The sequence below is a fragment of the Somniosus microcephalus genome, chromosome 19, assembly GCF_052327205.1.
Source record: "Somniosus microcephalus isolate GS21.2 chromosome 19, FLI_Smic_1.0, whole genome shotgun sequence".
NCBI classification, from domain to species: domain Eukaryota; kingdom Metazoa; phylum Chordata; class Chondrichthyes; order Squaliformes; family Somniosidae; genus Somniosus; species Somniosus microcephalus.
In genome coordinates this window covers 24,162,996-24,176,785 of record NC_141005.1, presented here as the reverse complement: position 1 = coordinate 24,176,785, position 13,790 = coordinate 24,162,996, and the positions used below count along the sequence as shown (strand labels likewise).

Here is a 13,790-nt window from a genome sequence, read left to right as displayed (position 1 = left end):
CGGCCCCAGAGAGCTGTGGAGGCTGGGTCATTAAATACATTTAAGGCGGAGATAGACAGATTTTTACAAGATAAGGGAGTGAAGGGTTATGGGGAGCGGGCGGGGAAGTGGCTTTGAGCCCAAGATCAGCCATGATCTTATTGAATGGTGGAGCATGCTCGAGGGGCCAAGTGGCCTATTCCTGCTCCTATTTCTTATGTTCTTAAACAGGTGATCCATTAGTGTTTATTTTAAAAAGGATCAAAAACATCTTATGTAGAAAGACTTGCATTTCTATAGTGCCTTTCACGGACATCCCAAAGCACTTTACAGCCAAAGAAGTGTAGTCACTGTTGTAATGTAGGAAACGCAGCAGCCAATTTGCGCACAGCAAGATCTCCTAACAGCGATGTGATAATGACCAGATAATCTGTGATGTTGATTGAGGGATAAATATTGGCCAGGACACCGGGGAGAACTCCCCTGCTCTTCTTCAAAATAGTGCCGTAGGATTTTTTACGTCCACCTGAGAGCTCAGACGGGACCTCGGTTTAACGTCTCTTCCGAAAGACAGTGCAGCACTCTCCCAGCACTGCACGATCAGCCTAGATTTTTGTGCTCAAGTCTCTGGAGTGGGATTTGAACCCACAACCTTCAGCCTTATAATTTTTTCTCCTATTTTCTGTTTTTTTTCCCTTTTTCTAATTCTTTGTTAATGGAGAAGACATTCAATTGGTACAATCCTCAAGTTTTATCAGGCCACAGTTGCTAGAGGTTACTCGTTGCTGATTTTCCCTTTGCACCTCCATCTTAAGAAAACGCAATGCATCAACACTATCTGGAACTTAGAGCTTTCCAAAGACTTAACGGGCAAATGCACCATCTGATGTGGTACAGGAAACTTTGGTTTATCCGGAGGTTAACTGTCCGGAATGCTCGAGCCACTGGCAAAAATCAGGAGCCGTTTCGTTAGGTATTTTTTCTTTTCGTTGCTTTTTTCCCACCAGTCAGGCTCTGCAAGGTCTCGCTGAAGCTGTTGCTAAGCTACAGAGGTGCTTGCAAGGTACGGCCGACTGTTTAGAAGCTGTTTGCAACAGGGTTTGTTGCCAGATACGGAGCTCAAAATCTCCGTATGTTTCAACATTAGCGCTGGTTTGTCCGGCAGTTTTGATGGGACGGCAACAGCTCGGTCCCGTCGGTGCCGGATAGCACAAAGTTTCCTGTGCTAACTCGTACAGATCAAGGCGGCCCCAGATTCAATTCCTGGACTGTACCACGTTAACTAATCTCTGGGATAGCAGGTGTGGTGCTACAACTGCCGTCCCACTCCAGGGCTGCAAAGATGAAATAAAATCAGCCCAGATTTCTACCCTGATTGCAATACAGTAATTCCTGCCGAAAAATGGGCACGTGTGGATATTAGGTGTAATACAGTTCATGGTAAAATAGCCTGCAAACATTCAACATCTAGAATAGCTACTTGGAAGAGGCAACAGGTGAAATGTAGGACCTTCCTCTTTTTTCTTTCTGAAATAAAATCCTCAACTTGCCGTCATATCTCAATTGTAGGATCAAAGTTAGTTCTCCATGCGGCAGGTCGGATTCTCACCGGATAGCAGATGAACACGAATGGCAGGCCTGGCTTGGATTTGACCCGCTGTCTTCCTGGACTTCACTAGGCACCGACATTTATTTACAGTAGGTTCTCAAAATTTCATAAAAGCTCAAACAGGTTGAGTCTCGCTGCCCTTCCCCCCACTCCCTAAGGTTTACCACATGGAAGATTTACTTCCTCAGCTTGAGAGCACAGCCTGAAAGCCCCTGCCCCCTGAGGAAAGTCTACCAGCAGGGGGAAAAAAAATTAACAACCTGCAGAGCTCAAGCAGAATCAAAGCACAAATCCAATCACCGTATAATTTAGCTTCAGTAAAATTTAACATTAACCTCATGCACTAGGAAAACTGATACACATTGCCCTGGAGGAAGTAGCAAATTCTTGTTTGTAAGTAACGCCATGCTCCTTCCACACAGCTCTCAGGCCTTTATAAATGCCAAACTATAACCAGCTGCTGAAAGATGGTCTGAGTTGCTGGCTCTCCAATTTTTCATCCCCCTACATAGGGAGCAAATGATCTCCACAAAGTCTATGGTAGCGTGGCTAAGATTAGGCAATCATTGTGTACAAAATAGGTTTATACCTGCCCTTCCCTCCCATCTCGTGTACAGCATGTTGAAATTCAAATATGCTATGAAACTGCATTCCTGTTTCATTATATTATTGCAGCGAAAGACACCCTTTAATGTTCTTCATGTTCCTTATTCTCCCCGAGACACACACAAATCATGGCTAACTGGGTCTATGAATGGCCTGGTCTTTGGGCCTGCCTGTGTTACAGCAAAACTAGCCAGAAGGCATCTGGTACTCTCCCAATGGGGGAATGCCTGGCCACCACTTACTATTGTCAACAATATGTACTTATACAGCAGCTTAACCATTGTAAACACATCCCAAGGTGCTTCAAAAAGTACGAGTCAGGGAGTAGGAAGAGTTAGCAGAGGTGGCTGAAGGCATGGTCAGAAACCAGGGACTCAGCATATCCACAATATTTTACTGATCGTTGGTGCGGTAACATACTGTGTCACTGTGCTTCTATCAGCCTATTCCACCATGTTTCTAATTCTTTGTGCTCGACACTTACATCTGCTCCACCCAATCCCATTTAAAGCTGCATCACTGCATGATTTTGCAGCATTACTTCTGCCCTGATATATTATAGGGCATAGCTAAAGATGGCTACTTGTTCTAGCAGCATCCATTACAAAAATATTCGCATTCTTGGAGTGATGGTTAATTTTAGTTAATTGGTGTTCGCATGCAAGTCTCTATCTCTCACACACACACACATAACCCAGTGACCAAAGAATATTATACATGCAATAAAATAAGAGCAAGTCAAGTCTGTGACATACTTAAGTGACCTTAAATGCCAAGAGAACTCCAGTGTGTTATGGCCTGTGTTACACAATGCACTATTCTGTGAAAGTTTACAAGTTTGATCAACTACCCGAGACTGAAGACAGCTGCTGTAGTGTGTCGAGACCATAATATTATAATTTGGCAGTGAAGTGGTCGTGAGGAACACAGGTTCAATCCCCTTTGCCAATTAATTCACAATCTCAGAAGTGCTGATGTGGGAGGTGCTAAGAGAAGTCAGATGCTTCCCAGTAAGGGAGAAGAAAAAAATCAGGAGGGCAGTTGTTTCTTGGCCACTCCAGTGCCTGTGTCTGGCTCATAAGTAGTATTTGACAAAGGTGTGGGAGCAAGTCATATTGGCCAGGCATGTGCACAGAGAAAACACAAAACTAACAATATTAGTTAATACTAGTAGTGAATTAACCTGGTGATATAAAGGTCGAGTCTCCTGATGAATACGCTGTCAGGTTTTGTCGCCAGTTTTATCCTAAGCCATGTGGCGCTACATCAAGCATCGAAAAGCCTCTACCAAGGAGATGGGAACCACCAAACATCACTGCAAAGGCAAGAAAACAAATTTTAAAGAAAAGTCACTATGTTGAAAAGTATCAGTGAATTTAAAATGCTGCTCCAATTTCTGGGTATAAAGAGCCCAAACCACTCAAGCTTTATGACATTGCTTCAACCTTCAATTCGATTTCCATCTTTTAGTGGGTTTTTTGTTAATCAACTGTTGAATAGTACTCAATGAACTTGCAGTAATAACATCGCTGTCGTTCATGCTCGGTAACGTGAGCGGTGTGGGGATAGGGTGATGGCACAGTAGGGAAAATTAGAGAAGAAAAAAGGAGCAAATATAAAATAACCCACAAAGCAAAAGATGTCTTGTAACCATTGCAGATGTTATTGAGACCGCAATGCTCGCTTTTAAACTCATTTAAAGTGAATTTTTACTTATTTTAAAAAGAAAAACTAAGTGATGTTTGTTGAAATAAAAACAGAAAATGTTGGTACTTTTCTCTTTCAGACTTCGAAAGGTGTGTTTCTAGCATCAGCTCTTATTTCATCAGTAAGCATTCATTTTCCTTTTTGTTTTCAAGCATCTGAGTGGAGGAAAATAGATCACTGCTTCTGTACTAGGTCTAGGGATGTGCTACTGCCACCAGCGCTCAACACTTGGGTTTAGTGCAACCAGCAGCAATCCCGAGAAATATTTCATTCAGGCCAGCAACTGAGAATCCACTGAGTTTACTTTGGAGTTTCCATCGGCTGCACGTGAACCGTGTCACGAATTGGCGACAGTAGCTTGCACTAAACCCAGTATAAAAGCAGTTAGAAATACAAGATCTAGTCACAATCGATCTTCAACAAATTTTTGGCCATTTTATATTTCACTGCTCAAAACTCGTTGCTTGTGAATGTTAACCTGATTTCTGTTACGAAGGATATATCATTAAGGTTTTGTGAAGTCTTGAGCTTCATTCACTTCAGTAAAATTGCAGACTAGACACTTCTACACAAGGAGAAATCGGAGCAGGACTCTGGGTGATGCCTTCTAGCAGACTTGTCAAGACAGACGCTGATAAAGGCCTAAGAGCAGGTTGCTCCACCCCTCCCCCCTGTCTTTGCTGAGCTACGGTGTGCAGTTCAATTTCAAATTCTATTTTCTTTTTATAAAATTGCTAGGCTACGAATCCTTTACCATTGACTTTGTTGTGAGAAGTTGCAGCATTTATACCATCACCTTACAGATTGCTTGGACCCAAGTTCATGCAAATCTCTACACAAAGAGTTCCTATCTTCATGACGGGCAGAGGAAAGGGAATAGAGGATCTCTTCCAAAAGGAGGTGGGACAAACAAGAGGACCAGTGCATATATCCAAAGCTGCTCGGTGCAGTATAAAAATACATTACACTAGCAAGATAGATCTCTGTGGCGTTACTTATGGGTAGTCCCTGATCTGGATCATGATTGTGATGTTTAGTTGCTAACCTGACCTGCATCTTTAAGGTCAACGCTCGAAATAGGCAAATGCAGGTAACAGTTATCTTTATTTCAAATATTGTTTTGCATTTGTAAATAAGTGTGACGCTTTGGAATGTGATATCCAGTGTATGATGGTTGCATACCAGTTGCAAAATATATATTGAATTTGTTTTATACAGTGCAGAGTATGGACTAACCATGGTAGGGAGAAGATACAAGCGTTAACTCACCCAGTGGTAGGACTGTCTGCCCATCAGTTCAATCCTGAAACCTACCCTAGAGAATTGAGTTTGCTCAAAAGCTTTGATTGATCGAGAGTGCAGAATCTGCCAAGTGTTTTTTCCAATTCTACCTCTTAACACAAATGCAACAATTGCCTATATGTGACAACACTTCTAGGGTATACTTTCTAGCATTTGCCTCTGAAAGTAAATAGAATTCTACGACTCGTATTCCACTAACGGACAGATTATCAAATACACATATTTCATCTGGTACATGGCTTAGAAATACCAATATATTGCAAAGGAACAATTTTTTTTAAAGATTTACATTTAGATAGCGCCGTTCACGACCACAGGACATCCCAAAGCACTTTACAGCCAATGAAGTACTTTTTGAAGTGTAGTCACTGTTGTAATGTAGGAAACATGGTAGCCAATTTGTGCACAGCAAGCTCCCACAAACAGCAATGTGATAATGACCAGATAATCTGTTTTAATGATATTGATTGAGGGATAAATATTGGCCAGGACACCGGGGATAACGCCCCTGCTCTTCTTCGAAATAGTGCCATGGGATCTTTTACGTCCACCTGAGAGAGCAGACGGGGCCTCAGTTTAACGTCTCGTCAGAAAGACGGCACCTCTGACAGTGCAGCACTCCCTCATTACTGCGCTGGAGTGTCAGCCTAGAATTTTTGTGCTCAAGTCTCTGGAGTGGGACTTGAACCCACAACTTTCTGACTCCGAGGCGAGAGTGCTACCCACTGACTGACACAAATCACACAGAGCTAGATTATAAAAAAACACACAGTCTGCGTGGATATGTAAATAAAATTACTTTTCTCTTCTGGTTATTCTTGTTTTGATAAAGTGCAGATGTTTAACAGCACAGGTTCTTTTATATAAAAAAAAAACTGAACTTCAAAAAAATGGACTTCAAACAGTCTCGCTTCATAAACATCACCAAAGAACAATCCTAGAAATGCAACACATTAAACACACCACTAAAACCTCACAAATGAACGTGTGTACAAAAGAAGTAAACACACACCTAACATTAATTGCAAACCAATCACTGGGTCACACGTTATGCAAGGTTTCAGAATCTGCAGCCAACTGGAATGCACCAGCTGTACTCTCAAACACTCCAATGCACGTGGGAACATTGGGAAATCACAACGCAAAACGGTGCGGAGATTCCTCACAGCACGTGTCCCACTGGAACCAAATATATTTGGACACAATAATAAATGTATTGAATTCTTAATTATAGTTGTATGCATGATTGATGACCCATTTACCCAAAAACCACTGCCTACTTATTATCCATGGCTATTTACACACGCTCAATGGGCATTAGTGCCCAAAAGGGAAATTGAAATATCCGAGATTATTTCCCGTCTGTTCGCAGTTAGCTGTTCCCAGCTGGGCCAGGGCTGCGAAGGGGAAAGTCAGCCAGATATCCCACTCGTGATCCCCCATGTGTGTTGACATCAATCGAGGAGAGGATTGGTCTCAAGGTGATGCTTCCCACCATTTCGTAACTTGCTGAAATGTTTCGCCTCACATACGAAGGCTGGGTTATAGGGTGGCAGCTGGTGCCTTTCAACCCTTACCCAGCACAAGTCAGCATCTTCAGAAAACCGAGGGCAGGAATTGTACGGGAATTTATTTGAAAGAAATATACAATATAGTTTTAGCAATAAAATATCCATAGATTTACAGAAATGTTCTGCAGACCTTGGATTTTAACATGGTGTGCTAAATAACAGGTGAACAAATTGGCCCGGAATTTGCGGTCGGGATGATGGCGAACATAGAAACATAGAAGATAGGAGCAGGAGTAGGCCATTCGGCCCCTCGAGCCTGCTCCGCCATTCAATGAGATCATGGCTGATCATCCAAATTCAGTACCCTGTCCCTGCCTTCTCTCCATATCCCTTGATCCCTTTAGCCTTAAGAAATATATCCAACTCCTTCTTGAATATATTTAATGAATTGGCCTCAACTGCCTTCTGTGGTAGAGAATTCCACAGGTTCACCACTCTCTGGGTGAAGAAATTCCTCCTCAGCATTCGCCATCATTCCGCCTCTGAAGCCGACCACAACTTCTGGATTTGGTGCATGTGCATGCGGAAATCCTGATGTTGCGGTCTGTCAATAACAGTTCCGAAACTGGCTGCGCTGTGCTACCCCCCCCCACCACCACCAAACACAGAGCCGGCAATCGGTGAAATCTCGCAGCAATTACACTGTCAAATTCCACACAAAAAGTTAGACCCAAAGGGATTAAGTGTAACTGGGGTTTTGACAGCATTATTACTGCTAAACAAATGTTAAGGGCCTGGAAAACTAATTTAAATTTTGCGCAGCGTGAAATGTGCCCATTTTAATAAAAATTTAAATTTTTAAGAAACTTAAAAAAAATGTTTTACATTTCTTTTTAAAGTTCGTCCATCTTTATTTCAGGTTTGCTTTTTCCCCATGAGAGAGCCCCAATCTTTGTTTTGCTCCAACATTTTTTTAAAGTTAGAATTTTAAGAGCTTACTCGCTTCCTTGTTCGCTGTCTGAGAATTCTGCGTTTTTATTGGCTGCTTACACAGACTGTTGACATCGCAGCAGTTCGCACAAGGGGATTCCCAGTCCCCACTATACTTTGTTGATTTGAATTGAAGGTCGGAAAACCTGAAGTTCTCGACACCGGGTTCGGGAGATCCTCGTGCGAAGTGTACTTCGGGGCCAGCAGCGAGCACCTTCGCTTTGCTGCTGACCGCAAATTCCGGGCCATTGATTTAATTTAATACCTGGATATTTTATCTGTTCAAAAATGTACAAAAATATTGAACAGCTTTAAAAAAACTGTTTACAGGCAATATCAGGATCAAGCAGTCCCAAGTTAGGCACAGCATAGATTAGAAACAAAATAAAGCTCCCTCAACCCTGTCCAACAATGTCCTTTGACATGAGCCACAGAACAGCACCACCTATTGCATCATTATGACAATTCTGTTTCACCACACGAGTCGATTTAATGCTAATTATGACAACAACGTGTATTTATATAGTGCGTTTAATGTAGTAAAATGTCCCAAGGTGCTTCATGGAGCATTATCAAACAAAATTTGACACCGAGCCACATAAGGATATATTAGGGCAGGTGCTTGGTCAAAGAGGTAGGTTTTAAGGAGCGTCTTAAAAGGAGGAAAGAGAGGCGGAGAGGTTTAGGGAGGGAATTCCAGAGCTTAAGGCCTTGGCAGCTGAAGGCACGGCCACCAATGGTGGAGTGATTACAATCGGGGATGCTCACAAGGCCAGAATTGGAGGAGCGCAGATATCTCGACGGGTTGTGGGCTGGAGAAGATTACAGAGATAGGGAGGGGCAAGGCCATCGAGGGATTTGAAAACAAGGATGAGGCACAACAGAAATGAGTAAGACAGGAGCACACAAATATTATTGAACTCTAAAGTATAGCTGTACATAAGGTCGATAACCTGCTTATCACAAAGACCCTAGGAACTGGGATAAGACTACACAAACTCAAATTGCACAAGATGCTTACAGCCAGGTGAGGAACATTTTTCAACCCATGACTAACCCAAGATTTGATCTCTGGAAGTGAAAAATGTTAATCTTCTGTCCTTTTCAGTTCCGATACATTTTTAAAGTAACTGATTTCCTGTGGCATTGTTTGGAGCACAGTTTAGATGCTGACCAGGCTACTTCTCAGTTACGCCATGTGGGAAGAAATGATCTAAATTGCACCCCCCCCCCCAAGAGTTCAATTAGAGATTAACTATTGTTGGAGGTTTCTCTAGATTGGTAACTACTTGGCCCCTCTCGTTGTTATCGCAACAACTTCACCAGGCTATCTCAAGGTAAAAAAAAAAAGCAGGAAAAACCTAGGTTTCTTACTCTCTTTCTATGCCATTTTAAGACTGCATCGTCTTCATTCATCCTTCAATATCAAAGAAGACAGCAAAAATATATTTTTTTGTAGTGAGTCGTTGGAGACTGACGAGATCAATTTCGAAACGGGCATCCAGATCCCCTCCTGTCCAAACTCAAGGATGGCAAAAGAAGCTTTGGCCCAACCAGGAATGGGGCAGAAAGTAAGCACCTCAGGCCTCGGGGTCAGGAATCACAGAGAAGGAGGAGGAGGCAGCACGGACAGGACTGTGTAACTTGGAAATCCAGCTGGGAGGTCTGAGGTTAACAACCAAGTGCATCAAACTTGGAAAACTCAATCCGTGTTAAATTGAATAAGTTAAATTGCGCATAACAGTGTAACAGAATAACCCGATAAACAGACATAGTGGATATAGCTTGAAAGGAGGAAGTAACCGTTATGCAACATTTCATGCAAATTTTGAGACTCAAATTTCATATTAATTTAAAAAAAGATGGGTGGTTTTCATTCCTACTACATTAGAGGTGAACATAATAAATATTTATTAAACTGTTTTTCTTTCTTAAAACTCAAAGCTCATTCAGGTTTTCCAATTTTATTGAAGTGAGATGCACAAAATTCCTTCTCAAAGCTACAATGACACGACACATCCCTTTGTGAAAGAACTTTGCTAATGTTATTGCATAATTATACAAGTATGGAGATTTGGGCAGTGAAATATGAAGTTACATCTTCAACAGCCTGAACGTGAAAATCCTCAATGTCTTTCGTGTTGGACCTTCTTTGCAGCTTGTTCTTAGTTAAAAGGTTATTGTTTTTACAAAAAAGTATTTCACATAATTATAAAAGATTTGCTGAATAAATTTGGTGAAATGTCTCATTTCTATCACTCTGAAAGTGTTGCAAATATGCATCTTTATGTAATAGTCATGTGCTTGTAAACAAGGGAAAAAACTGTGAAACTTTCTCATCGATCATAAGAACCTAAGAATTAGGAGGAGTAGGTTGTATGGCCCTTCGAGCCATTCAATAAGATCATGGCTGATCTTCGACCTCAACTTCACTTTCCCGCCCGATCTCCATATCCCTCGATTCCCCATCAGTCCAAAAATCTATTTATTTAGTTTCCAACCTTGCAACCGCATCTCTGTAATAGCTATTAGATCAAAGCCATTTATCTCTATTTGTGCCACTAATTCGACTACCTTGTTACGAATGCTTCATGCACTCAAATAAAGAGCCTTTAATTTTTTACCATTACCTGCTGTCACCTTATTTGCTGATGCACTATTACCGTTAAACTCTGTCCCTTCCAGTCACACTCTGCTTATTACCCAAATCGCTACACTACTCCATTGCCTTGACTTTTCTCTTTAGATTTCTAAATTTCAGCTCACCTGACCCCTCCCTTTTTAGTTTAAATCCCTATACACAGCTCTAGTTATTCGATTCACCAGGACACCGGTCCCAGCCAGGAGAAATGAGGGGTGACCAAGGCGTTGTTAAAGTGATAGATCTTGAGGAGGTCTTTGAAGGAGTTAGAGAGGTTTAACTAGGGAGTTTTAAGTGGAGCCCATCGCAACGGAACAGCTCCCTCTTTCCCCAGTACTGGTGCCAGTGCCCCATGAATCGAATCGATCAACTACCCAACTTGCATTTATATAGTGTCTTTAATGTAGGAAGCTGTAAGCATCCCAAGGCACTTCACAGAATAGGTATAAGGAGAACAGATGAAGAGCTGGAAGGGAGAAATTAGATGGGGTGACCAAGGCGTTGTTAAAGAGATAGATCTTGAGGAGGTCTTTAAAGGAGTTAGAGGTTTAACTAGGGAGTTTCAAAGAACAGGAACCAGGTGACTGAAAGCTCTTCTACAAATGGTAGGGCAAAAAAAGGTGGGGATGCACAGGAGGGTAGAGCCGGAAGAGAATGCAATGAAAGGTTAACGGGGCAAGACCACGGAGAGATTTACGGATGAAAGGATTGTAAATGAAGAGAGGGTTGGAGGATGGCGTGGTCAACCTTCCGAACTGCCGTCGGATAAAGCAATAGGGTCAGAGTCGTAGAGCAAGAAAGGCAGTTTGGAGAGAGCAGGCGGACCGGTTCGCTGGTGGGTTTTCTGAGGCTGGGCGGCAGACCATCGACAACGTCAGCCAGCATTGGGCAGGAAATCACTCCCGGGAAATTAATCCACCCGAACGCTAATTTTCTGCCCTACGGAGCGCTCCGTATCGAAACAGCTTCAACTCCCAAGAGCAGGACCCGGGCTTTCGACGCCAGGTCTGAATCTGTACCGTTTCCTTCCAGTTAACAAAAAAAAAAGCACCCCTGAGGTCTGAGGAGATCCCCCACCCCCGCTACTCCCGGGCGGGAGGGTCCCTCGGCCGGCGGTGAGGGCCGGGGCCGGCCGCCATGTTCTGTCACTCACCTCAGACGCTGCGCGCTCAATCCCCGCCCAGCGCCGCGTCACACCGGATATGGCGACAGGGCAGCGGCCTGAGCTGAGCAAAGGTCACTGAGCAGAATCTCGGCGCCCGATGCTCCCGGACCCTGACCGGCATTTTAGGAATTTATTTCGGATTTGCAGCATCATTTTGTGACAGCAGGCCAGTGGCTGACACCCTCGCCGCTGAGTCAGAAGGTTGTGGGTTCACAGCCACCACTTCATCAGGCTTTGAGCACAATAATCTAGGCTGACACTCTGAGGGAGTGCGGCACTGCACTGTCAGATGAGACGTTAAACTGAGGCCCCGGTCTGCTCTCAGTTTTCTTTCAGTCAATTCAGAGAGACCATTGCGGGTAGTTCAGTCCGAAATGTTAACCTGTCTTTTTGATTTCAGATGAAAGATTTGCATTTATATCTTAGGCAGTCCCACGCATCCGAGGATGACTTGCTTCCACATTAAAAATGAGTTCTCAGGTGACTGATGAATCCAATGCGGGACCTACCGTCTCTGTCACAGGTGGGGCAGACGGTGGTTGAAGGGGCGGGTGCTTGGGTTGACGTGCGCTGCCTGCGCTTGGCTTCTGCTTGCTCCCAGCGAAGAGACTCGAGGTATTCCCGCTTTGAGGGTGTCTTTGAAGCATTTCCTCTGCCCACCTGGGGCTCTCTTGCCGTGTCAGAGCTCCGAGTAGAGTGCTTGTTTTGGGAATCTCATATCGGGCATGCGGACGATGTGGCTCATCCATCAGAGCTGATCAAGCGTGGTCAAAGCTTCAAGCTGGGGATGTTGGCCTGAGCGAGAAAGAGAGAAACATAGAAGATAGGAGTAGGCCATTCAGCTCCTCGAGCCTGCTCCGCCATTCAATGAGATCATGGCTGATCATCCAAATTCAGTACCCTGCCCCTGCCTTCTCCCCATATTCCTTGATCCCTTTAGCCTTAAGAAATATATCCAACTCCTTCTTGAATATATTTAATGAACTGGCCTCCACCGCCCTCTGTGGTAGAGAATTCCACAGGTTCACCACTCTCGGTGAAGAAATTCCTCATCTCAGTCCTAAATGGCTTACCCCTTATCCTTAGACTATGACCCCTGGTTCTGGACTCCCCGGCCATCGGGAACATCCTGCATCTAGTCTGTCCAGGCCTGACAGAATTTTATAGGTTTCGATGAGATCCCCTCTCAATCTTCTAAACTCCAGTGAGTATAAGCCCAATCGACCCAATCTCTCCTCATACGTCATTCCTGCCATCCCAGGTATCAGCCTGGTGAATCTTCGCTGCACTCCTTCCATGGCAAGAACATCCTTCCTCAGATAAGGCGACCAAAACTGCACACAATACTCAAGGTGCGGTCTCACCAAGGCCCTGTACAACTGCAGCAAGACATCCTTGTTCCTGTACTCGAACCCTCTTGCTACAAAGACCAACATACCATTTGCCTTCTTAACCGCCTGCTGCACCTGCATGCTTACCTTCAGCGACTGGTGCACAAGAACACCCAGGTCTCTCTGCACTTCCCCTTCTCCCAATCTATTGCCATTCAAATAATAATCTGCCTTCCTGTTTTTGCCACCAAAGTGGATAACCTCACATTTATCTGCATTATAGTGCATTTGCTATGTTTCTGCCCAATCACCCAACCTGTCCAAATCGTACTGGAGTTTCACGACATCCTCCTCACAGCATACCCTCCCACCCAGCTTTGTGTCGTCTGCAAATTTGGAGATACTACATCCAATTCCCTCGTCCAGATCATTAATATATATTGTGAACAGCTGGGGTCCTAGGACCGATCCTTGCGGTACCCCACAAGTCACTGCCTGCCTCTCAGAAAACGACCCGTTTATTCCAACTCTTTGCTTTCTATCTGCCAACCAGTTCTCTATCCACGTCAATACCTTGCCCCCAATCCCATGTGCCTTAATTTTGCACGCTAATCTCTTATGCGGGACCTTATCGAAAGCCTTCTGAAAGTCCAAATACACCACATCCACTGGTTCTCCCTTATCTATTTTACCAGTTACATCCTCAAAAAATTCCAGATTAGTCAAGCTCGATTTACCTTTTGTAAATCCATGTTGACTTTGTCCGATCCTGTCACTGCTTTCCAAGTGCTCTGCTATTACATATTTTATAATGGACTCTAGCATTTTCCCCACTACCGAACACTGACGTTGGTGCGCCTATCCTGCCAATGGATTTGCAGGATCTTGCGGAGGCAGTGTTGGTGGTACCTCTCCAGTGCTTTGAGGTGCCTGCTGTACATGGTCCATG

General features: G+C 43.8%; 1 protein-coding gene across 1 annotated transcript in view; it reads right to left on the bottom strand.

Annotated features, from left to right (window-relative positions):
• The window catches only part of LOC147104216 (transmembrane protein 248-like), a 29,109-nt gene extending 17,502 nt beyond the window's left edge, over nt 1-11,607 (bottom strand). Inside the window, exons 1-2 of the mRNA XM_085961378.1 lie at nt 11,499-11,607; nt 3,378-3,509 (exon numbers count right to left, since the gene is read on the bottom strand). The gene's annotated coding sequence lies outside the window, so the exon portion shown is untranslated. The remainder of the gene's footprint in view (nt 1-3,377; nt 3,510-11,498) is intronic.
• Nucleotides 11,608-13,790: the final 2,183 nt, after the last annotated feature.